General features: G+C 43.4%; 1 protein-coding gene, 1 long non-coding RNA gene and 1 pseudogene across 2 annotated transcripts in view; 1 reads left to right on the forward strand and 2 right to left on the reverse strand.

Annotated features, from left to right (window-relative positions):
• The window catches only part of LOC113615251 (zinc finger protein OZF-like), a 60647-nt gene that overhangs the window by 14126 nt on the left and 24474 nt on the right, over positions 1 to 22047 (reverse strand). The window lies entirely within an intron of this gene.
• Positions 102 to 22047, forward strand: part of LOC113615278 (uncharacterized) — a 23063-nt gene continuing 1117 nt past the window's right edge. Inside the window, exons 1-3 of the long non-coding RNA XR_003430947.1 lie at positions 102 to 202; positions 585 to 1111; positions 3518 to 3637. This is a non-coding gene — a long non-coding RNA (uncharacterized LOC113615278). The remainder of the gene's footprint in view (positions 203 to 584; positions 1112 to 3517; positions 3638 to 22047) is intronic.
• On the reverse strand, positions 6106 to 9589 carry LOC113615273 (mitochondrial import inner membrane translocase subunit Tim8 A pseudogene; annotated as a pseudogene).

The following is a 22047-nucleotide window of genomic DNA, read 5'->3' on the forward strand; positions in this document are numbered from 1 at the left end:
TGAAGAGAGAAATAAGTCCCACTTGTGGGGTCTTTATGCAGCACTACAACACAGTCGTGGAAATTGTACCCTTAGAGGCATATAAAGGATTTATTATATTCACAGGTCCTAGGAGAGACTGGCATGCCACCCCACACAGGAGCCATATAGGAGGAGCACCTGGAGAGCATTCTCAACGAAGCAGAAGAGTGGGGCCCCCTAGGTAAGTGCCATTACTGGGGATCAGGGCGGAGTACCCAGGCAGAAGTCATGGGGGGATTTCATTGGTGGGTTGGAATGTCACTAAGTCATGGGAGGACAAGAAGGGGAACTTGAGTTGGGGCCACAGCCTCATCACTCTGGTGTACCCAGTCACCCGGGGTGGGGTGGTGGGGTGGGGATGTGCTCACAGCCAGTCTGTGGGGATGTTGAGGCAGCAGAATACGAACATTAAAAAATTTACAATACAGTATGTCCACTTGTTATATTCCGAGCATCTTAAATGACAAGACGCAAAAAACACAACAGGGAAATCTGGATCGTTCCCTTTAGGAACATCCCATGCCTCGCCTCCTTCATTAGAGCCTCTGCATTTCCTTTGCCAGCTCCTCTCCAGGCCTCTGGGCCCCAGGCTCCTAGAAGAAACAGAGACAGCCTCTCCCGGCCGGCTGCAGAACAAGAACTACGCTACCACGCGCGCCACAACCAGAGAAGCCCGCGGGCCCCAACGAAGACGTAGCGCATAATGAATGAATGAATGAGTGAATAAATAAAATAATTTTTAAAAAAGAATCACACTACCCAGTAGGCTGTGCTTTGCGGGATGGCTGTGAGGGCCGGAATGATGGCGTCACAGAAAAGGGGCGTTACTGGCTCGCGTTGTCAGGGGCGGGACTTCCTGCGCCGGAGGAGCGGGGTTTTCTTTGTGGTGAGGCTGGTGTGTCCCCACCCACTACGAGCTCTTCCCGGGACTTAGGGAAGGAGCGGGGAGGACAGCCTGGAGGGCCCACCTGTGCCTTTGTACGACCTGGGGGAGGGTCAGCTAAGCCCGCTGGACCCGCCGGTCTCCGGCGCCCTCACGTGGCCCTACGCTCCCCGCGGTGCGATGGCAGCGCTGGTGACCCCGGCGCAGGTGAGTGGAAGGTGCGCCAGGCCACGCCCGCTCGGACCCCATCCAAGTGGCCGAGGCGCGGTGCTGTGCAGGATGGTGGTGTCCTGTGAGTCGTCACCTTGTCCTCCCCAGGGCATTGTTTGTCGGAGCCTCGGGATGGGGTCGCTTGTGCTCCGGGTGGGAATCCAGGTTAGGAGCTTCAGGCGGAGTGTCCCATTTCTGTCAGTCAGTGGGACGCTGTGTGGTAGGGAGAGATGTGGTTTCTCGAATCTCCCTGACCCCATACCGCTGGCGTGGAAGGACCCGCAGGGAGGAGTGCAGGCCGCACAGTCCGGAGACCTTTCTGTGTGTTGCGGCCCCGCCCCTTCCCGAGTCTAGGACCTTGAGCAGCTTTCCCTGTTGCCCTTGGTTTCTGTTTTCTCGGGCACAAAACAGGAATATTAAAGTTCCTCCAACTGGATTTGAGGGAACTAGAAAAAGCACATGGGTGACGTGTATCCCCCCGCGTCCAGCACGGTGCAGGGAGCATCGCTCTGGTTCTCTTTCCACGGAGGTGCCTCTTGAGCCTTGTTGATGTTAGAGGCTCATTCCTGGGAGAATCTGACCCTTGGGTTCCCAGCTGTGTAACCTCTACAGAGATAAGGGCTGGGGTGGGGAAGAGGCAGGAGTAGCCTGCAGCAGCTTGGGGATTGCAGCCCTGCTAGGATAGAAAAGGTGTCAGGAGAGACAGGGCGCCCAGAAGGCCAAGGAATTTGTCTTTCAGTTTACAGCCAGTCGAACTGGCTTCCCACTGAATCTGTTTTCCTGTTTGAGGTTCAGTTACATATGGTAAGTGGTGATAGTGTGCAGGAGTGTGGTGTCCCTTTGGACATTAAAACACAACAGGTCCTGGGTAATTCCATAGCCGTGACCCTGAGTACCCTCATCATAGTCCTGATCGCTGTCAGGACTTGTCTTATTTGTTAACTTCCCATTCACTTGGCTCCTTCCTCACTTTATATCAGACTCACTCCAGTGTGCTGTCCTGCAACAGGCTTTCCCTGGTGCCCTGTCTAAAGCAGACTGTAACCTCTTGTCATCTCGCGCTATTTTCTTGACTTTGGAATCTTTGGGTCCCTGTGACATTGTCTTGCTCATTTATTTAGTTGCTTGTTTAGGATCTCTTCCCAGCCCATGAGCATGAGCACCTGTTACTGCTTAGGACATAGAACAACAGCCTGGGCTTATAAAAGGTACTCGACAAATGGTTCAGTGAATGAATGGGTCTCCCCCTCAGGTGCTTGCCTCACACTTATAATAAATACAGTCTTTCTCCCAACTATATGTGGCCCACAGTGCTCTCTCTACTTGATCTGCCCCTTGCTTACCCCCAAGGTTTTTTCCCTCCATTTTTCCCTCACTCACCGCACATGGCCAGGCAGTCCTGAACTTGTTAAACTCCTGCCCAGTTTCCAGCTTCAGCTTGCACTTCTCTTTGTCTGGGGCCCTGTTCCCAGATCTCTGCAGGGCTATCTCTCCCCACCCTTCCTGTGCATCAGTGTCACCTCTTAGGATAGTCTTTTCCTGGCTGTTTTATAATAATTCTGGCTAAGGTACCCCTGCCCCCACCTGCCAATCTTCTGGCAACTCTGTTCCCGCTTTTACTGGATGTTCAATTCCCACTTCTGCTCCTTAAATTTGAGGTTGTGGCTGATTTTCTAGAGCTTCCTGGGGCTCAGACCTCTGGCTGTGACACGGAGGTGATGATGGCATTTACCTCATGGGCTGTGGGAGGATTAGTAAGAGTCACAAAATACATTGAACACGTAACTGTGCCAGGCAGTCCAGCATCTCACATGTAAACATTTTCTCTTTAGTTCTCCAAACGGCCTGGTGAAGTGGGACTGATTGTTCTATTGATGCAGAAATCGAGGCTTAGAGAAATGATGGGATGTCCTCCCTGTGGTCGCACTGGCAGGAAGTGTCAAATTCCAGAGTCTTGATTCACACCCTGGAAGTCTGGTTCCCGAGCAAGGAATCTTATTGTGTAAAGGCCTCAACTTGGGGCAGGTGCACTGTGAGGACCAGGGAGGCTTAAGTGCTATCACTTTACTGTTACCATTGTTGGAATTATCATCATGATCATTTTCCCAGAGCACTTACCATCTCTCCCCAGTCCTCATGGAACACCACTGTCTGTGTCACTGTGACACTGTCTGTGTCATCTCCAGTGACTTCCTTCATGGGAGGCTTTTCTCTCAGCCACAATTGCATTATGTTCCAAGCTTGCATCTGCTTCCCCCTTGAGCCCAACACAGAACTTGGCGATCCAGAGGCCTCGGTGATTCAAGCCTGGGTTTCTCTGCATCTTCACCAGCAACAGAGTGACAGGGTTGATCCCAGCCAAGTGCACAAGGCCAACACCACTACCTGTGTTTGACTCTCCAGGTGGTGGTGACCTTTAAGAATGTGGCTGTGACCAAGAGGAGTGGGGACAACTTGACCTGGACCAGAGGACTCTGTACCAGGAGGTGATGCTGGAGACCTGTGAGCTACTGTTCTCACTGGGTAAGTGCTCAGCTCTCACACCTGTGAGGGACCCCACTCACCTTGTTTCTGGGCTGATCAGGAAGGACACAGGAGTCACCTTTCCTCCTCCCCACAGGTCCTGCAGTTTTCTGGTCCCTTCTCCTGCCTGATCTCGCTGTGTCTGTAGCAGTGATTGGTGGGATAGAAACAATGTCCTTCTGAACACCAGCCCCCATCCCAGTGCCCAGCACCCTTGGGCCTCAGTCTGAGGTCCCTGTTCCTGATTCCACAGGAGGGAAGCTGACTGGCCCAGCCTGCTGAGGTCAGGTGTCCCCACAGCCCAGTTAGCAGGGCTGTTCTCAGAAGAGAGGGTGAAGTGAGTCAGGGAGACCCCTACGTGGCATTTGTCATCAGTGCCACCCAGGGATCTTCCTAAACAGCACAATCTTGGTTCAAAGGTCCCTGGTGTCTACATGATCCTCACATGTTTCCTGTGGCCTGGGCAGATTGCTATGTGGCAATACTTGGAGGGCCAGGGAAAGATTCCCCAGGAAGCTGTATAGGCTCTGAATCATCAAATAACAAATAGGACTATTTGTCCCATAGCCTGGATTGATGCATCCAGGAATCAAGGGGTAGATATGTGAGTGGCACCACTGACAGTTATCCATAGAGAGGCACTAGGGAAAATTTTTGCTTCCTGTCTTCATGAAGCACTGATTGTGTAGAGGTCTTAGTTGCAAAGGGAAGAGTGCTTTCACTACTGCAGTAGAATGATTCCATTGTCCTGGAGAGTAACACTGCCAGTCTGCCACTTTGCACTACTCATGCTTCTGAATCAACAGGAAAAGTAAGAGTTACTGTGCTGGCTCTGGTGATTGAATGTGATTATCAGGTGCAAATTGGACTTCCCACTGGTACTTGCACAAAGGAAGTGTGTGTCTGGAATGCAGAGATCCCTTAAGATGTCTTGTCATGATCTATGGTAAAGTCAATGGAAAACTATCCACAACCTACTTCAGGCGGGACAACTCATGGCCCAGACCCTTTAGGAAAGAATGCTTTGGTCACCCCACCAGGGAATAAAAAATAATCATTCGAGGGCTTCCCTAGTGGCGCAGTGGTTGAGAGTCCGCCTGCCGATGCAGGGGGCACGGGTTCATGTCCCGGTCCGGGAGGATCCCACATGCCGCGGAGCGGCTAGGCCTGTGAGCCATGGCCGCTGAGACTGCGCGTCCGGAGCCTGCGTGCCACAGCGGGAGAGGCCACAACAGTGAGATGCCCCCGTACCGCAAAAAAAAGAAGAAAAAAAAGACCATTCGAGGTGCTGCTGAGGACAAAAGGAGCATGGAATGGATTGTGGAAGAGCTACATATTAGTTAGCTCATGTGACCATTAACAGAAGTGAGGATAGTAATCAGTAACGTCATGAGTATTTCTTCCTAATTTTTTTTTTTCGGTACGCGGGCCTCTCACTGTTTTGACCTCTCCCGTTGCGGAGCACAGGCTCCGGACGTGCAGGCTCAGCGACCATGGCTCACAGGCTCAGCCGCTCCACGGCATGTGGGATCCTCCTGAACCGGGGCACGAACCCGTGTCCCCTGCATCAGCAGGCAGACTCTCAACCACTGCGCCACCAGGGAAGCTCCAGCCAATATCTTTTTCTTCCTTCTTTCACGCCCTTGTCATTTAACAGATGATGTGTTGACTTCACATCACAGTATTTAAGTATTGTTAAATTTATATCATAGTATTTGGTTATAGGATATCAAGGAGGAGAGTGAATGTTACCCAGGGAATCTGTCTCCTTTCTGAAGAAAGAGTTATTGTATTTTTGGTTGTACACAGGATAGTTGTATCATGACCTTGTTGTTGTCTTTATTTGGAGATAAGGAGTGGTTTAAGTTTGTATGGTGCCAAGTTGACAAGAGGTGAACTTGTGATGATTAATTTTATATATCAACTTGACTTGGCTGTGATACCTGAATATTGTTCAAATACCAGTCTAGATTTCACTGTGAAGCTTTTTTTTTTAATGGAGTAAATACCTATATTTTTATTTGTAATTTTTAAATTTATAGACCAAACACATGTGCGAAAAGAATGGCCTCAATTTAATGGCATGTTGTCCCTTAAAAAAGTAGAAAAATAAGACAAAGCCAAACTAAGCAAGAATTTGGTTCAATATTATACTGGAAATTTTAATAAAACTAGACTTCTATTCAATATTGAGATGGAGGTTATTGTCACAATAATGAGGCAATAAAAAGTAACATTACTCACATTGCTAAGGAAAAAATAAAACTGATCTACGGAGAAAACTCTATGGGATCTCCAAACAAAGCATAACCCAGAATAAACATATACAATGGAATACTACTCAGCCATAAAAAAGAATGAAATTTTGCCGTTTGCAACAACATGGATGGACTTAGAGGGTATTATGCTAAGGAAAATAAGTCAGATAGAGAAAGACAAATACTGTATAATATCACTTATATGTGGAATCTTAAAAATACAACAAACTAGTGAATATAACAAAAAAGAAGCTGACTCACAGGTACAGAGAACAAACTAGTGGTTACCTGTGAGGAAAGGGAAGTGGCGAGGGGCCATATAAGGGTAGGGGAATCAGAGGTACAAACTGTGATGTACAAAATAAGCTACAAGGATATATTGTACAACACAGGGAATATAGCCAATATTCTATAACTATAAATGGAGTACAACCTTTAAAAATTGTGAATCACTATATTGTACTCCTCTAATTTATATAATATTGTACATCAGCTGTACTTCAATAAAAAACAAAACATAACATTAACCAAAAGACCCTGCTAGAACGACTGAGTATCTGAAGCTTGAAGAATTCAAGATCCATATAAAAGAAACCATTCTATTTGCAATAGCAATAAACAGTTGAGAACTTCAGATCCCCCCTCCCCGCCCCAAATGTCTGTGTTGAAATGTACCAGGGACTTGTTTTAATCATGCACTGTGAGACATGCAGACATGGAAGTTACTTTGAAGAAGGACACTTACACGGTTCCCTAGAAACAGGAAGCACAGCATGTCATACTGGGCCACATATGCTGGGCCTCCACCTTCTGCTCAGGAGGCAGGTCAAGAAAAGCATGGCTCACAGCCTTGAAAAATTCTGGCAGACTTTGGGCTTCAGGGGTCATCCCTAGTTGCCACCCAGAAGAGGACCTTCACCCAATCATGAGGCACCTTTATGGCATTGGAGGACTTCCAGTCACCAGAATTGGGATAAATGAATGTCTGTTCTTCATAAATCACCCAGTCTATGGTGTTCTGTTATAGCAGACCTATAAGACTAAGACAGACAGTTTGAAATTTTTCAGCGGGCTCTGTTTTGGAAGGGTGGACACTAGTTGTCCCGTACCTAGCTCTGGTATAGGTACCAGAGCTAGGTACGGTATAGGGCAGGGAGGATTATTGGTTTGGTGTGTGAGTTTGATAAGGTTATGGTTGGGGTTGTGGGCTCCAGATTGGTCGGTTTGTGTATAACAAGCATGCTTATAGGGGAGGGATTTTTTACCTGCAGGAATTAACTAGCTCTGAGAGGGATAGCCTTGCCAGGAATAAGGCCCCAAAGGCCAGAGTAGGAAAAATACAAAAAAATAAGAAAATATAGTCAATACAATTAAAATTTAGCATACCATCAGATGTAGAAAATACATGCAAGATGGGTAAACAGAATTTTAAAAATTAGAGAAAAAAAAATTAAGACCCAAGTAAAAGGAGAGATATCTCACATTTATGGATTGTAACGCTCAATATTTCCTTCTAAATTGATCTATGTGTTAAGTGAAATCCAAGTCAAAATCTCGGTAAGCTCTTTTTTTTTTAATAGAAATTGCGAAGTGGATTCTACAATGAAAATGCAAGTGCAAAGGACCAAGAATAGCCAAACAACCTGGAAACAAGAAAGTGCTAGCATAAATACAAATAGATAAATGTAAGGGAATAGGAGGTCTAGAAATAAACATACACACAACTGATCAGTTGTTTTTCAGTGAAGGGACAAAAGCAATTTGGTATAGAAAGAATGATTTGTTAGATCAGTGTGCGGTAGCAGTTGGGTATGCAATTGGGTATGCAAAGAGAACTTATAAAAATTAAATAACTATGGATCATAGACATATATAGAAAAACCTAAAACTGCGAGAGTTACAAAATACTGGGTTGGCCAAAAATATTGGTTCGGGTTTTTCGGTAGCATCTTACGGGAAAACCTGAACGAACTTTTTGGTCAACCCGATAAAACAGGAACACAGGTTTTGACCTTGTGTGGAAGTCACAAGCCCTACGTCCTCTCCAGTATTGCATGTGCTGACTCTACACCAGTCACACCTTTTTTCTATCTGCTTCCTCTCATCCAAAGCCCAACCCCACCTCTCCCACCACAGCCCAAGAGACTCCCAGCTGGCCTCATTTACTCTTGTCTTTTCCATTATGGTTTATTACAAGATATTGAATATAGTTCCCTGTGCTCTACAGTAGGACCTTGTTGTTTATCTGTATATAGTAGTTTGTATCTGTTTATCCTAAGCTCCTAACTTATCCCTTCCTCCACTCCCTTTCCCTCTTGGTAACCTTAAGTTTGTTTTCTGTATCTGTGAGTCTGTTTCTTTTTCTGTTTTTTTTTTCTTGTAGAATCTTTTATTTCAGTGATTAAAAGAACGCACTAAACGGAAACTATGCTGATTTACATTAGGCATGCACCTCTACCTGAAACGGCTGTTAGTTTTTGAGTGGCCTAAATCTTTATAGCTTATTTTTTCATTTAGGCACATCTTTCAATTTTTTTGGACCCCAATATACAGGGTAAGTTAACTTCTTCCTTGTGGCAGTTTAGTATGAGAATTATGTTCACTGGCTAGATTCCTTTAACCAAAGGCCTCTAGACTCTCAGGTTACCTGTACTAGCTCAAGACTGTAATTTATATAGATATTTAAGTGAATCACAATATAAGGGAGAGAGATAATCTAGAAAGATGAAATGTACTGTATGAATATTCAATACATCTTTTTTTCCAGCACTGATAGTCAAACACGAGATAAGGAGGGCTACAGTCAAGTACCAAATTACTCTTTCCCCTGCTGCTGCCCTTTCTGAGAGACACAAAAACGTATGTCGATCTCTCTAGAAATCTGAAACGAATCCACACAAATAACAGATTATTACTTATGTGGCCCCACTATCAAATTATAGAGCAGTTCCCCTATTAAAATTGTAGGGAGCAGTTAATGGGACTATGAGAAAAGCTTCATCCCACATAGAGTAATATACATCTAGTAGAATTTTCCATTCATCTGTCATTTGTTTTCCCCAGATTAGCATTAAAAAACACAACCCCAAACACATCTGACCCTCAAACACCCCCCCACACACAAAAAAATTGGTCTTTGTTCATTCTCAGATGACAGGATGTCCCAAGAGTGACAAAGGGGGAGCCGATCCCCCACCTTTTCTTCAACCATCCCATCAACTGCTCTTCTTTTCTTGAACTACCTTCCTTTTCCAAAGAGGTAATGCTGAAGTCAGTCAGAACAGCTTTCTGAGAAGACTGGCTTGGATTTCTGGGTCTGTTACAGTCGACTCAAGTTGAATTGGCTTGTATCAATGAAGCACCCAATGCAGTTCACAAAACAGGCCTCAGCCGGACTGTCCAAATTTGGCCCAGGCTTGTCTGTGCACTTTTCCCAACAAAGTTTCGTCATCTGGTGCATCAGCTGCTGGAAGCGCTGCTTCTGAGTCTCTACGTCCATGAAATGCTGCAGCTGCCAGTCAACCAAGCCCAAACCCACTGTGGAGGAAGATGAGGAGGAATCCATCCCAGCGCGGCCACGCGTGCTGAGACGAACTCTGCACCAACTCACCAACCTTCACGTCTGCTTCTGTTTTGTTTTGTATGTTAAGATTTTTTAATATTTTATTTATTACCATTTATTTTTGGCTGCATTGGGTTTTCGTTGCTGTGCACGGGCTTTCTCTAGTTGTGGCGAGTGGGGCTATTCTTTGTTGGGGTGCGTGGGCTTCTCATTGTGGTGGCTTCTCGTTGCAGAGCACGGGCTCTAGGCATGCAGGCTTCAGTAGCTGTGGTGTGCATGCTCAGTAGCTGTGGTTAGAGTGCTCTAGAGCGCAGGCTCAATAGTTGTGGTGCACGGGCTTAGTTGCTTCGTGGCATGTGGGATCTTCCCAGACCAGGGCTCGAACGCATGTCATTGGCAGGCGGCTTCTTAACCACGGTGCTACCAGGAAGCCCCTGTTTCTGTTTTGTAATAAGTTCACTTGTATCATATTTTAGATTCCACGTATAAGGGGTATCATATGGTATTTGTCTTTCTCTTTCTGGCTTACTTTGCCTAGTATGATAACCTCTAGGTCCATCCATGTAGTTGCTAATAGCATTATTTCATTCTTTTTTATGGCTGAGTAGTATTCCATTGTGTGTGTGTGTGTGTGTGTGTGTGTGTGTGTACACACACCACATCTTTATCCTTCCATCTGTTGGACATTTATGTAGTTTCCATGTCTTGACTATTGTAAATAGTGCTTCTGTGAACATAGGGGTGCATGTATCTTTTTGAATTAGTGTTTTCTCCAGATGTATGACCAGGAGGGGTATTGCTGGATCATAAGGTAACTCTATTTTCAGTTTTTTAAGGAACGTCCATACTGTTCTCCATAGTGGCTTTACCAGCTTACATACTCACCAACAGCATAGGAGGGTTTTCTTTTCACTACACCCTCTCCAGCATTTATTTGACTTTTTCATGGTGGTCATTCTGACCAATGTGCGGTGATATCACATTATAGTTCTGATTTGCATTTCTCTACCAACTAGTGATGTTGAGCATCTTTTTATGTGCCTATTGGCCATCTGTATGTTCTTTGAAGAAAAGTCTATTTAGGTCTCTGTCCATTTTTTGGTTGGGTTATTTGTTTTTTGTTGTTATTGAGTTATATGAGCTGTTTATATATTTTGGAAATTAAGCCCTTGTCAATCACATTGTTTGCAAATATTTTCTCCCAGTCCGTAGGTTGTCTTTTCGTTTTGTTTGTGGTTTCCTTTGTTGTGCAAGAGCTTATAAGTTTGATTAGGTCCCATTTGTTTATTTTTGCTTTTATTTCTTTTGCCTTGGAAGACTGACCTAACAAAACATTGTTATGGTTTATGTCAGAGAATGTTTTGCATATGTTCTCTTCTAAAAGTTTTATGGTATCATGTCTCATGTTTAAGTCTTTAAGCCATTTTGAGTTTATTTTTGTGTATGGTATGAGGGAGTGTTCTAACTTCATTGATTTACATGTGGCTGTCCAGCTTTCCCACCACCACTTCCTGAAGAGATTGTCTTTTTTCCATTGTATATTCTTGCCTCCTTTGTTGAAAATTAATTGACCATAGGTGTGTGGGTTTATTTCTGAGCTCTCTCTTCTGTTCCATTGATCCATGTGTCTGTTTTTATGCCAGTACCATGCTGTTTTGATGACTATAACTTTATAGTATTGTCTGTGGTGTGGGAGGGTTATGCTTCCAGCTTTTTTCTTTTTCCTCAGGATTGCTTTGGCAATATGGGTCTTTTATGGGTCCATATAAATTTTAGAATTTTCTTGTTCTAGTTCTGTGAAAAATGTCGTGGGTAATTTGATGGAGATTTCATTGAATCTGTAGATCGCTTTGGGTAGTATGGCCATTTTAACACTATTAATTCTTCTAACCCAATATCATGGGATAGCTTTCCATTTCTTTGAATCATCTTCAGTTTCTTTTATCGGTGTTTTATAGCTCTCAGCATATAAGTCTTTTACTCCTTGATCAGGTTTATTTCTAAGTATTTTAATTTTTTTTAACCCCACATTTGTTTATTTAATTATTGTTGGCTGTGTTGGGTCTTCGTTTCTGTGTGAGGGCTTTCTCTAGTTGTGGCAAGCGGGGGCCACTCATCATCGCGGTGCACGGGCCTCTCACTATTGCAGCCTCTCTTGTGGTGGAGCACAGGCTCCAGATGTGCAGGCTCAGTAGCTGTGGCTCACGGGCCTAGTTGCTCCGTGGCATGTGGGATCTTCCCAGACCAGGGCTCAAACCCGTGTCCCCTGCATTAGCAGGCAGATTCTCAACCACTGTGCTACCAGGGAAGCCCAAAGTATTTTAATTTTTTTAATGAAATTTTAAAAGGGATTGTTTTCTTACTTTCCCTTTCTGATATTTCATTGTTAGTGTAAAGAAGTGCAGCTGATTTCTGTGTGTTAATCTTGTATCCTGCTACCTTGCTGAATTCAGTTATCAGTTCTAGTAGTTTTTGTGTGGAGTCTTTAGGGTTTTCAATATATAGTATCATGTCATCTGCATATAATGAGAATTTTACATCTTTCCTTTCAATTTGGATACATTTTATTTCTTTTTCTTGTTTGATTGCTCTGGCTAGGACTTCCAATACTATGTTGAATAGAAGTGGTGAGGGTGGGCGTCCTTGTCTTGTTCCAGATTTTAGCAGGAAGGCTTTCAGCTTTTCACCGTTGAGTATTATGTTGGCTGTGGGTTTGTCATAAGTAGCTTTTCTTTTTGGCTGCATTGGGTCTTTGTTGCTGCGTGCAGGCTTTCTCTAGTTTCAGTGAGTGGGGGTTATTCTTTGTTGCAGTGCATGGGCTTCTCATTGTGGTAGCTTCTCTTGTTGCAGAGCATGGGCTCTAGGCACATGGACTTCAGTAGTTGTGGCACACGGGCTCAGTAGTTGTGGCTCGTGGGCTCTAGAGCACAGGTTCAGTAGTTGTGGCATACAGGCTTACTTGCTCCGCGGCATGTGGGATCTTCCTGGACCAGGGTTCGAACCCATGTCCCCTGCATTGGCAGGCAGATTCTTAAACACTGTGCCACCAGGGAAGTCTCATAAATAGCTTTTATTATGTTGAGATATGTTCCCTTTATACCCACTTTGGTGAGAGTTTTTATCATGAATGGATGTTGAATTTTATCAAATGATTTTTCTGCATCTATTGAGATGATCACGTGGTTTTTGTCTTTTCTTTTCTTGATGTAGTGTATTACATTGATTGATTTACATATGTTGAGCCATCCTTTGATCCTGGGACGAATCCAACTTGATCCTGCTGTATGATCTTTTTTATGTGTTGTTGGATTTGGTTTGCTAATATTTTGTGGAGAATTTTTGCGTCTATATTCGTCAACGATATTGGCCTGTAATTTTCTTTTTTGGTGGTGTTTTTGTCAGGTTTTTGTATCAGGGTGGTGGTAGCTTCATAGAATGACTTGGGGAGTGTTCCGTCCTCTTCAGTCTTTTGGAAGACTTTGAGATGGATTGGTGTAAGTTCTTCTTTGTATGTTTGGTAGAAATTGACCTTATTTACTCTTTAGCTAATCTATCATCCTGTCTGACACTCTTTAGGCTTCACCAGGAGTTATCACAAAACTCTGAGCCTGTAGAGAGGAAAACAGCACCAGGTCTTATCTCAGTGTCATCTGATTCCATTTACTGCTTTGCCTCTCAATAAATCTCTTATTCACCTCCTTGGAATTTTGTGTCACTCCTGGATCTTCATCTGAGGCCAGCTCCCGCACCACATGCACACGCACGCACACACACACACACACACACACACACGCACACACACACACACCTCTCCCTCTTTCTCTCTCTCTCTCTCTCATGGTCACTGTACTTCCTAACCTGTCTTAGTGATGATGACAGCCTCCTCCCGCACCCCCTACACACACTCATGCAAACACACACACTCTGTCTCATGGTCGCTGTACTTCCTAACCTGTCTTAGTGATGATGACAGCCACCACCCCTGTCCAGGGGTCCAGGCAAGTGAGCCAGTCCATGCAGAATACCCTCCCTTCAGCCTTAATGGCATTGCCACATAACCTGTGGGGTGTTCCTCTTAAGTCTGACATAATCCACGTGCCAATCTCCTGCTTATGGGTATCTTTACATGAACCCCCTCCTTCCCTGAACTCCAGGTGTATATTTCACATGCCCACTAACACCTCCACTTAGAGGTGCCTGCAATACCTCAGACTCAGCATGGTGACACCTAACTCCTGATAGTACTGCTGGTAATTACTCCTGCTATTGACTGCATATTTCGCCTAAAGCCAAACTTCCTGGATTTATGTGAGACTTCTCTCACCCTTACAGCAGTGATCATTCCTACTAAAAAACTCAACCTAATACTACAAGCAACTTCTTAGAAAATATTTGGACATAAAGGTAAAAGTCTTTAGGGACTTCCCTGGTAGTCCAGTGACTAAGACTCGGTGTTCCCAATGCAGGAGGCCCGAGTTCGATCCCTGGTCAGGGAAATAGATCCCACATGCAGCAACTAAGAGTTAGCATGCCACAGCTAAAGATCCCACACGCAGCAGCTAAAGATCCTGCACGCTGTAACGAAGATCCCGTGTGACGCAACTAAGACCTGACACGGCCAAGTAAAATATAAATAAATAAATAAATATTTAACAAACAAAAAGGTAAAAGTCGTTACCTCATGCTGGGAATGAAGCTATAATAAAAATTTTATGGCAACAATACTAAAACGATTATGGTACCCTCCCAAATAATTCAAAATAGAAACAATATTCCGTTGGAAAATAAATTTTTAATTAATGCAAAAATGTAATTTCCATGAGGGAGAGAAAGATTGCTATTTATCCAGTGATAGGGGCAGTGTCTGGCAATAGCAAGCACTCCATAAATAAAATGATGGGTACAGATTTCCTGATTTTTTTTTTTTTTGCCATACCACATGGCTTGTGGGATCTTAGTTCCCCAAATAAGGATCAAGCCCGTGCCCCCTGCAGTGGAAGTGGGGAGTCTTAACCACTGGACCACCAGGGAATTCCCTTCCTGATTCTTTCTTGAATGCCCCATTCCCCTGTCCCTGCTTCCATCCCAGCAAATGCTTACCTAGTTTTGTGGGCAATCCAGCCATGATTGGCCGAAGCCAGGTCAGTATTTGTTAATTGGATTGCACAGAACTGAAGAGGGGGCGTACCCCATACCACAAGATCACCTGAGGCGGGGATGCAGTGCCTACATCAGCCCCATCTGGGCTGGAGCTGATCTCCATGGTTACAAATAGAGCACAACGTGTGTTCCTGTCCGTTTTAGTATTGTGGCCACAAAATTTTTATTATAGCTTCATTCCCAACACTTTTGAACAAAAAAATTTGTTGGACTTTTACCTTTATATCCAAATATTTTGTAAGAAGTTGCTTGTAGTATTAGGTTTGTGGGAAAGAGAAGATCTGGGGTGTAATCTACCCGAGACCAAATTTCTCATTGTGCTGATCACTCTTTCTGAATCCTTCTCCCCTTGTTGTGTCCAGATATTTAGAATGAATAAGTTAGAAGGCAGTGGCGGTACAGTCATGTGCATTGATGTCTGGGCAATGGCTGTCTTTCTCACAGGGCTAAATTACAAGGGTAAGTTTGATCATCATGGATCACTGGGGTGGGGGGGCTGTTCATTATACACAGAGGCTACACCCACTGAAAACAGCCTAAACATTTGTTATTTTCTCTTTCCCAAATTTGCCACTTCATACCCACAAATAAAAGACTTAGCCTGTTAGCCTTTACAAAGATTTAAAGAACATTATATAATTTCTAAGTACCCATAAAATATAATAATATATATTCACCTTGCTTGGATGAGGGCATTCATTCATTCAGTAGATATTTATTGAACACCTAATATGGGCCAGGCATTGTGCTAGGTGCTCAGTGAATATTGATACATGAAAAAGAGACCAAAAGTGTATAGATCTTAAACAAGTGTAAGAAGGGGTTTCCCCAAAGTCCTTGAAGGATTTGACTTTGCTATACATGTCTTCCTGACTTCTGTCCTCTGCTCTGAGCACAACCCTTCACCACTAGACCCACTTCCCCCAAAAAAAGACTACTTCTGCATGTTGCCAATGGGTTGTGCATGACAATGGGCAGTATTTATGTAGGCAGCACAGACAGTAGCTTTTCACTTAATGTAGCAATAACACAATATTAATCAATGGGCACTGCCTTCCATAGCGATTGAACAAATGCTTGACGTGGGTCAGGTCTCTTAATCCAAAAGCCACAGAGAGAGTGCAAAATGGGAAAAGTCTGCACCTGAGAAGGAACACTGCTAAGGAAAAATGAATTTGTTTTCAATTTGGTTTAAATCAGGTGTGGGATTCTACCCTCCTTTTGGATCCCCAAATAGGAGAATCTTAGCACATAGATAATCACAAACTGTGTGAGAGTTGAAATCCCTGCCCTGCTGGAAGGCAGCGCCAGGCTCACAGAGGCACACATCTGTCTCAAGGTCACCCTGCCCTTTGCAAATGGCAAAGATATCTTCACATATTCTGATTTCCCCTTATTTCAAGGCTACATCATGTGAACTCCATTTAAAACAATGTGATTTTGCACTCCTGTAATGGATACCATGAACACATTGAGATGTGAGAGTATGGGACAGGGTGGGGGCAACTTTCTACCAGTGTGCAGAAACTAGGGAACAGTTCTGAGGCTCAGGATAGGAGAAATAGGTACATGGCCCCAGTGGCTTAAACCTCAGTCCTTGAAGGATGTGCCCCCACCACCATTCATAGAAGTCCTAGCCACAGCAGCTAGGCAAGAAAAATAAAAGGCATCCAAATTTCAAAGTGAGGAAACATTGGAATCATAATGGAGTAATTATAGTTCAGGTGTACAAAACGGATTGGGAAGACTATTGAGGTTCTAGTCTCAGACACATCCCTGTACCACTGAGAACTTGAACTTTTTGTGGAGTACCAAACCCCAGGACACCTACAGCTATATTTAGAACAACACCTGCTGGGTGTAACTTTATGGTCTCAAGGTTCCCCTTTGTCAGTTCAAGAATTTCAGACCCCAACCAATGCTTGTTTAGCAAGCACTCTTCTTGCCATCTCTAAATAATTCCTTACAAACAACATATGTAACTAACTGCCCTTGCAGTTTTTTGCCTGTGTAAGCTTCCTCCATTTTGTAATCCAGAGGAACATAGTTCAGGTGCTTCTTGAACCTGTGTCTCCCAGGCTGTAGTCTAATAAACCACAAATAAATGCCTCTTTATTTCAATAAGGTCTCCATTTCTGAAATTTAGGTTAACATTGCTTGGTGTAGTTGGTATTACCCAGTGTGACCTCCAGCACTTCTTCAGACTTGGTGTTGGCATTCAGTACCTACATAGACCCATTGCGTTTAGCAATCTTTTCACTCACATAAAGACTGCAGAGAGTCCTCCTGAACCCAAAACTCTCATTTGGTCAAGGTTTAGATCATAAATAAAATTGGGTGTCTCTCAGTGTTGACTTTAGTCCTCCCTTTTGGGAGTGGAGTTTTTATGTTGGTTTTATTTTGTTTTGTTTTAATCTGTGCCACTTGGTAGGAGATTCGGGTTTCAGGTTTCTTTTGATTTTGATGAGTACTCAGAATAATGCCAAGTTCTCATTCAAAACCCTGTCAGCTTTGTGTTTAACACCTATGGGCCCTCATCCTGTAACGACCTATCTAAATGGGTCCATTTAACCTGGTATGATTTTAAACTGCCCTGGCCAAAATGGGAAGCTTTTGAAATTCCCAAATTTGTCAATCTTCATGCATGCCTAGAAAGAAATACCAGAAACAGAAAAATTAATGGAAAACATATTTTTTAATTTATTATTAAAAATAACAAATAATAAATTGCTGCACACAGGCTTTCTCTAGTTGCGATGAGTGGGGGCTACTTTTCGTTGCGGTGCACAGGCTTCTCATTGTGGTGGCTTCTCTTGTTGCAGAGCGTGGGCTTCAGTAGTTGCAGCACGCTGGCTCAGTAGCTGTGGCGCATGGACTTACTTGCTCCATGGCATGTGGGATCTTCCCGGACCAGGGATCAAACCCATGTCCCCTGCATTGGCAGGCAGATTCTTAACCACTGTGCCACAAGGGAGGTCTCAGAAAGAATGTTTTAATTGATATTTAGAGGCCTCTAAACATAATACTGAGGAAATTGCTTCCCTCCAAGCTGTAATTAAAAATTGACTCAGGCTGTTTCTAAACTTAAGAAATCATGAAATTCTTTACCCCACTCCCATTCCCCTCCCAATTCTGCACCTTCTCCTCCATTCCTTTACCCACCTCTTTCCAAACTCCCTTTTTATTTAACTTACCCCCTCTCTTCTCTTTCTCCACAAGACACCCTCCTCCTCCTCCTCCATCAGTTAACACTCCTGAGCCTAAACCCCACTCAACCTCCCTGTCCTGGCAGCCCCTATTAAAACGAAGTCCACCTGAACCTTTTATTGTCTTTGTCCCATGGAGTAAACGTGAACTTAGGGCTATAGCTAAAGAATTCTGTGATTCTTTTTGGACCTCATTTCCTTTGCCAAACAATTTAATCTTGTTATACAAACCTATGAACCAAGCTATTCTGATCCTTATCAACTTATACACATGCTGGTAGGGGAAGGCAGAGCAAAAGAATGGCTTAATAAGATAGATTGGAAAAAACCTATAGAAGACTTCCAAAAGAAAACAACTGAAGATCAAGATAGGGCCAAAGGCTTAGCCAAAACCCTTTACTGGTTATTCCAGAAGTTTCCCCAAATATTACTGATTGAAACATATCCAACTGTGTACTCAAAACCTAAGGAGCCTGTACTTGAATTCTTTGAAAGATTTCAAAAAACTTTCAAACAGTATTCAGGGATGGAAAATGTTAATACCAACTCATGAACGGTTTAGATTAAGAACTTGACACTTTAGTTAGAAGGCATCAGTGAAATTGGACAGCCATGGATGCCCGTGATTTATGCAGTTTGGCACAGCAGCTGTCCAAGACCATACAAAAATAGCCAAGAAGAAGGCTACTCAAATAATGAGTTTACAGCTTCAGCAATTGACTGGCCAAAAAAGGCCAACACGCCTCCAGTCTTACAATGAAAGACGCTCCAACACAGAAGACCTTCAAAGGTACCTTTGCTATTATTGCAGAAAAAGCCTGGGAATTTTAAAAGAGCTTGCTATAAATTCAGAAAATCACTCAGAGAGAAAAAAAATCCTGCCAGCCCTTCTCCAAACAAAGGTCCTATGCAACTTCCTTTCTGTCTCACCTAGGGCTGCTCCAAGGAAATACCTGGGGTTTCTCCCTTTCTTCTCACTAACATTCTGGAGAAATTGAATTCACCATTGTTTGAGAGCAGACAGAGCTTTAATTCATACGGGGTACCACTCTTTCTGTTCTCAATCCCAGCACTTTGAAACATTCTCTTCTGTGGAGTACTAAAACAATTTCAATGGTGGGAGTTTCTAAGCACCCTATGACTGTTTTTAAATCTCAACCCACTCCATTCCAACTTGGCCCTGTCACAGAGACACATTCCTTTCTCCTTCTTCCTTCCACTCCTGTACACATCCTCAGAAGAGACCTCTTAGAGGTCCATAATGCACATGTTTCCTTCTCACAAAAGGGGGAAATGTTTTACATCTGGAAGAACATTCCAATCAACAAGGCCCTAATGACACAAATTTAGGCCCTGCATGTGAAGTGCCATCATTTTTCTCACATCAGTCATAACCCCAAGAAAGAATGAACTTGTACAAACACTACGGTCTCAAATCTCTGTGGATAGAGGGAAAATTCATTCAGCAACCCCAATCAAAATAGATGTAGACTCATCTTAACCCCTCCCCAACATCAAGTAATATCTCCTCAAACAGGAAACTATAAAAGGAATTCAACATATCATAAAAGACTATATTAAACAAGGTCTAGTGATTCCTTGCACCAGTCCTTGCAATACCCCCTTCCTCCCAGTTAGAAAACCTAATGGAAGAGGCATTTTGTTCAGTATTAAATAGCCATCAATAATATAGTCATATCCCGCCATTCAGTAGTCCTTAATTCCCATATCCCTTTATTTGCAGTTCCCACAGACAGCAAGGTTTTCACATGGCTGATTTATGTGGTACTTTCTTTGTTATGCCAGTGGATCCAGACAGCCAATCCTTGTTTGCCTTTACTTGGAATGATCAACAGTACACTTGGACAGTATTGCCCCAGGGATATATGGAGAGTCCTATTTACTTTTCTCAGACCTTAAAATCATACCTTGCAGATGTTACTTTCCCAAATGACTTCACTTTACTCCAATATGTGGATAACTAACTTCTTTGCTCTTCAGGCATGCAGGCTTCTCAAAAAGACAGCCTCTAACTACTTGAGCCTGCATTATAGCAAAAGATCAAATTGTTAATATTTATACTGATAGCCAGTATGCTTTTTTTTTTTAAAAAAAAAAACAAGAGACATCAGCCACCATGTCCCCTTTTTTTTTTTAAATTTTATTTATTTATTTATGTCTGTGTTGGGTCTTTGTTGCTGTGCGGGGGCTTTTTCTCTAGTTGTGGCAAGTGGGGGCTACTCTTTGTTTCGGTGCACGGGCTTCTCATTGCAGTGGCTTCTCTTCTTGTGGAGCATGGGCTCTAGGCCCACAGGCTTCAGTAGTTGTGGCACACGGGCTCAGTAGTTGTGGCTCACGGGCTTAGTTGCTCCACAGCATATGGGACCTTCCTGGACAAGGGCTCGCACAGGACAAACTATTAAGAATAGCCAATATGTATTGGACCTTCTGGAAGCTATTAAAATACTAAAACTTCTGGCCATTATAAATATCTCAGGTTAGTCAAGGCTTGGTTCAAAGGAAAGGAAATAATTTAGCCGATACTGTAGCAATGACTGCTGCTCTCTGACCCACTTCAAAAAAGCTTTAATTATTACCTAACCTTATGTTAGCTTACGGGATTTACTGGCAGAAACCTAAAACAATGTTCCTCCAGAGGAACAAGACAAATCTTATACCAGGGATGTAAATTTTGGGAAGATCATAATTTATGGTACGGGTCTAACAATACTCCAGTTTTGACTCATAGCCTCCAGGAACATATTATTGAACATACATGGGGGCCCAGATAAAATGATACGTGCAAAACAATGCTACTGAAAACCATCCCACAAAATAGCCACTGAAGTATATTTGAAGTGTAACATTTGTCCAAAACGTAATCCAGGTAAACCCATCCATTTCCCTAAAGATTGTTTTCCTTTGCCTTCAGGACCCTTTGAGGTATGGTTAATGGAATTTATCCAACTGCCACCATCTCAGGGATATAAATATGTAGTTGTACTAGTATGCATGTTTTCTCACTGGATTGAAACATTTCCATGTTGCAGGGCTATAGCACTTTTGGTAGGCAAAATTCTTTTGGAAAAAATAATTTCTACATGGAGTATTTCATCTGAGCTTCATAGTAATCAAGGAACTCATTTTACAGGGCAAATTATTCAGTCAGTCTGTAAAACTTGGCCTTTTATTCCCCCCCCCCCCCAGTATTTCCACTGTCTCTATCATTCACAGTCCTCCGGGCTAGTGGAACTTACATATAGAGCCATTAAGGCTCAATTGGCTAACAAGACATGGAAACAACCTAAATGTCCATCGACAGAAGAATGGATAAAAAAGGTGTACATATATACAGTGGAATACTAGTCAGCCATAAAAAAGAATGAAATAATGCCATTTGCAGCAACATGGATGGAACTAGAGATTATCATACTAAGTAAGTCAGAAAGAGAAAGACAAATACCATATGATATCACTTTTATGTGGAATCTAAAATATGACATAAATGAACTTATGTATAAAAACAGAAACAGACTCACAGACATAGAGAACAGACTTGTGGTTGCCAGGGGGCAGAAGGGGTTAGGGAGGGATGGATTGGGGGTTTGGGATTAGCAGATGCAAACTATTATACAATATATATTGAATAGAATGGATAAACAACAAGGTCCTACTGTGTAGCACAGGGAACTACATCCTGTGATAAACCATAATGAAAAACAATGTGAAAAAGAATATATATATATATATATAACTGAATCACTTTGCTGTTCAGCAGAAATTAATACAACATTGTAAATCAAGTATATTTCAATAATAATAATTTTAAAAAGACTTAATTGGCTAAACTAGTTGAATCTTTTAATCTACCATGGCCGGAAGCCCTGCCCCTGGTATTGCTCAGCCTAAGGTCTACCCCCTTTGGTAAGCACCGACTTTCTTCCTTTGAAATAATTATGGGAAGAACAATGAAAATATATAATGCAGGGGTTTCCCTGGTGGTGCAGTGGTTGAGAGTCTGCCTGCCGATGCACGGGACATGGGTTCGTGCCCCGGTCTGGGAGGATCCCACAAGCCGCAGAGCGGCTGGGCCCGTGAGCCATGGCCGCTGAGCCTGCACGTCCGGAGCCTGTGCTCCGCAAGGGGAGAGGCCACAGCAGTGGGAGGCCTGCGTACCGCGCGCACACACATACACACACACACACACACACACACACACACACA

The sequence above is a fragment of the Aethalodelphis obliquidens genome, unplaced genomic scaffold (assembly GCF_003676395.1).
Source record: "Aethalodelphis obliquidens isolate GAN/ISIS:26980383/991018 unplaced genomic scaffold, ASM367639v1 scaffold113, whole genome shotgun sequence".
In the NCBI taxonomy this organism is placed as follows: Eukaryota; Metazoa; Chordata; class Mammalia; order Artiodactyla; family Delphinidae; genus Aethalodelphis; species Aethalodelphis obliquidens.